Here is a 4,380-nt window from a genome sequence, read left to right as displayed (position 1 = left end):
TAATACCAAAGATATGATGGTCAACCTAAAGGCGCTAAGCTTCTTGCCCAAGCTTACCAAACACATGGTGGGACTGGGGTTTGCCAAAGACAGACATCACTCACTACTGAACACATTTTTGATAGGTTTCCATGTAGACAAAGCCAGGAAGCAAACATAAAAATTCCCTTTTTTTTGAAAAAGTTATTTTAAAAGACACATTTTTTGCACCTCATCACACACTCTTTAGGCTCATTTGGCAGTGGGCTGCTCTCCTTTTTGGACGTGGCTTCCAAGGGTCCACAAAATGTTCATGTAGATGGGATACAGAAATGGAGATGTCAAGGATGACCTCATAATGTTTGGTACGGAGAATGAAAGTTGTCTCTGATGATGATGTGGAAGACAAGTTTCAGGGGGACGATCAAGAAACAAAGGTGGCAGGTGGGCAATTTATATAGGCATGTGAGTCGTTCATCCTGAGTGCCCCAGATGAAATGTTTGTGAAATTCCAATATTTTGATTGCCACAACTTGGTTCAATATTCTGAATATTACCTTTGATTCTCTCTATTAACTGCTATTGCAGTTGCCAACCTCACTCATTCTGTATATAATGCACCCATCCAGGCTTCTTGTGACTAAAAGACCACTTTTATCAAGTAACTCTTTTTCTCAAGGTTCTTCAGTAGCCTCCTGTGACCTGTGCAATTAGAGCAAAAATTCATAATCCAAAATTTCATGCCTTTCACAATCTGACCCAAATCAACTTTTGGTCATCTCACAAAAGTTAAACTGGGCTGGTTAGATTCCCTCATGCCTAGGATTGTCCACTGCTGTTCTAAAGCAATATATCTCATCCTCTTACAACAACACATTTCCCCACTCTCAAGGCCTGGGGAAAACTCACTCCTGCGGTAATGGTTATAGCTAATAAAGAACTCTGTATCCTCTGATTTCATTTTTAAGATCTTTTTCATTTATTTATGCACACAAGAACTAGGGTGTAGGCCATAGGTATAGAGGGTGAGGATTCACCAGAGACAGAGTGGGGAGCAGAACAGCCAAAGTGACTGAAATACACTGCTGAAGGGGGCAGTAGGTGAGACAGGAGAGGTCTGCTGTGCCATGTGGGTCCGTTCCCTGGCTGGGGATCACACTTATGCAGCAGTGGCTGGCAGTAACTTCACAGAGCTGAGATTTAACCCCTTGCACCATCAGGGAGACCCGTCTTATTTCTTTTTTTTTTTTTTTTTTTTTTTTTTTTTTTTAAGATTTATTTATTTGTGCATACAGAACCAGGGTATAGGCCAGAGGCTCAGGGGCGGTGAGAGGCTTCACCAGAGACAGAGCGGGAACAGAACAGGTAGATGGATGAAGTACACTGTTGAGGGGAGCAGCGGCGGGTCAGGAGAGGTCTGCCACACCATGTGGTCACCTCCGGGGCAGGCGGGAATCGAACTCATGCAGAAGCGGCTTTAGATTCTCAATGCAGTGCTTTAACCCGCTGCGCCACCAGGGAGGGCCCACCCATCTTATTTCTTACCCACGTGTGTGTAAGTGCATGCATGCACACACATAGGTACATATCATTTGTTTCATCAGAAGCAGGGGCCTCTGCTGCTTTTCAATTGAGACCTACTCAGCATCAAGTGCATGTGATGATGCATTAGTGACTGACAGCCCTTCTTTTTTGTTGAATCATTTACTGCACAGATGCCTTGAGGCCTTCTCTTTAAGATCTTTTATTTTTATCTCAGATCTTCACACATTATCCTAGCTAGCAACCCTAGGTGGAGGACAGTATTATGATTTCTACGTTACAAATGTAGAACTGGAGCTTCAGCGGCCATAAGCATCTTCCCAAAGTCACAGGTATTGAAACGGCAGGGCTGAAACAGGAATCTGGAAGAGCTAAGACAGGAATCTGGAAGAGCTGGTGAACGTCAGATCTTTTCCTGGCCACTAAATACTTTCTCCTAGCTAGATGGCGCATTTACTCTAAGGTTCATGCAAACATTCAGGGAGCAGAGGAAGCTTTTCAACCCTCATTCTAAGAGAAAATAAAAATCTATGTTTTATTTTTCTTTCTGGGCCTACTTTTATAAAAAAAACAATCATCAATTCAAACAATAATTACAGACCAATTAATAGTCATTCCTTGCTCTTTTCCTTTACTGCATTTCTCTGTTAATTATTTCCTTCTATAGACTATCCTAATCACTTGTGTAGTGAGCACCCTTCAAAACTGCTTTGGAAATACGGAGCAATGTGTCTGTTTCTCTGAGTTAATGAAGCTGATAAGACTTCCTATGAAGCAGAGTGGGCCTAGAAGCCAGTCTCGTGATGGAAACAGTGCATGTGAGGGTGTGAAGGGGAGACAGAGAGGGCATATGTCACAGAAAATATCCAGTTTATTCTTAGGAATGGCCTGGTCAAGTTCCCTTTTCTCAAACCCAACTTGGGGTTCTCCGAAAGAGTTAGTGTTTGTTCATCAATCACATGGCTCTATGGAGCTGGTAGAAAATGTGTTTGTTGTCCAGCTGCATAGCAGAGGAAATGTAATGGAAAAAAATGCTAAGGTGTAGAATTTACAGTCAACAGAGCAATCACACCAAGATGGCTCGACAATGCCTTTAGGCCAGGATCCCTTTGTGGAGGAGACCACAAAGTCAACTATGGTGTGTGTGTGTGTGTGTGTTTTTGAAAGAAAAATTTTTTTACAATATATGCATTTTTTGCTTTCCTGATGAGCAGATTTAAGTGTTAATGGAGTGTGAATCTTCAGGAAATCTCTTTTCTAGTCTCTAAAACCAGATCAGATGTGAGTCATCACTTTTACTTTTGACTCTGAACCACTTGATTCCCACCTGTATTTTTGGAGATTGCCTTAAGGAAACATCACTCCATTCCACTCATGCATACCTTCAGAGTCCAAGGAACCCTCCCCCCCACCCACTCGGCAGAAAGTAAACAAACATACACACCCTTCCTTAAGAAAAGCTCTAAATTTTACGATGTAGCTGTTTATCAATTTTCTCACTCAGCACAATGTGTTGGACACAAGGTCTGAGCCACAGAGCTGTGGGCAGACATGAACGCATAACACGTGACGGAGCAAGTGTAAATACCAGCAGAAATCTCGGCCTGAACTCATGGGAGGTCAGGCGAAGTCTGGGGGCAAAAATAGCACTACCAAGGACTCCCAGATGACCAGGTTTGTTTGGGGGGACCCAGGGAAGGCACTTTTCAAGGGGGGAAAATAGCATGTATTCAGACACACGAGTCAGTTCATTAAATACAAGGATTTCAGTTTGCCTGGCACACTGGGAATTGGGGGAGCGGTGGGAGACACAGAAAGAGGAGAACCAAAGCTTGGACACCCCCATTTAGTGACCCTTTAAATAATTTGAATTTTATGAGTTTTAGGATTTATTCTTTGTAGATGGGATATTGCATGCAGAAGTACAAAGAAAAAAGTAAATTAAATGACTGACCACAATTTTCTCTTCTCCTGTTAACAACAATAATTTCCTTTTTCTGTGCTTGCCTCTCTGGCTCCCTCTCCCTCTCCTCAAGGGTTTTCTGCTCCACAGCATCCCCCAGCATGTAGTTTATCTACCCTACCTACTACCTTGTAAAATTACAGGAGCAAATGAATTAAAGCTAAAATGTTAGTGGCGTGAGATTTATTTCCTTTCCAGTGAGTCATGGAGAAAATCTGGACCTGATCATGAAAAAGACAATCTCAAACTTGAGAACCATGTTCACTAGAAAAGATTAAATTGGCAAACAATGCCAATTTTCATTGGAAGAAGTTATTTTCTCTTTTCAGCCCATAAGAATGAGTAGCACTTCTAGAATTATATATGACTCACTAAGTTCACAAGGCAAAGCTCGGATTCATAAGGCACTGCCAGAAAATCTTGCCTTTGGGGAATCAAGGAACTCTGCTGTCAAAAAGTCAGCAGTTACGTAACTGCTCTGGGAAGTACAATAAAGTTATGCCTAATAAAGTTAGGTAGAAGACTGAGGAAAGATATGGTTTTGCCCAGGCTTTCTGTGGTAACTTCCTCAAGCAGTGGGAGAAGCTACCAGTAAAGGAAGAATGACAATTTACATACCATAGCAAGGTTAATCTGCCTTAGTCACTGCCTGTCTACTTGAGAAATCCTGGGAAACCCCTATTTGGAAGAGAAGAAAAATTAAAGCCACAGTTGCTGTGCTCATAATCTTATTCTGTGTAATTCACATACAGAGTCACTTCTGTTCCTTCTTAATGAAAAACGATTGCTGTTAACCCTTTGTGTGGTCTTCAAAATTTTGCGTATTTCATCTTACCCTAAAAAAGAAAACACCGGCAACATCTCTCTTTTTTTCCCTGCTTTCCAAGATTCCAGGA

This window comes from Condylura cristata, unplaced genomic scaffold, assembly GCF_000260355.1.
Source record: "Condylura cristata isolate star-nosed mole 26May11 unplaced genomic scaffold, ConCri1.0 scaffold00021, whole genome shotgun sequence".
NCBI lineage: Eukaryota > Metazoa > Chordata > Mammalia > Eulipotyphla > Talpidae > Condylura > Condylura cristata.
Note: the sequence above shows the minus strand (reverse complement) of the source record.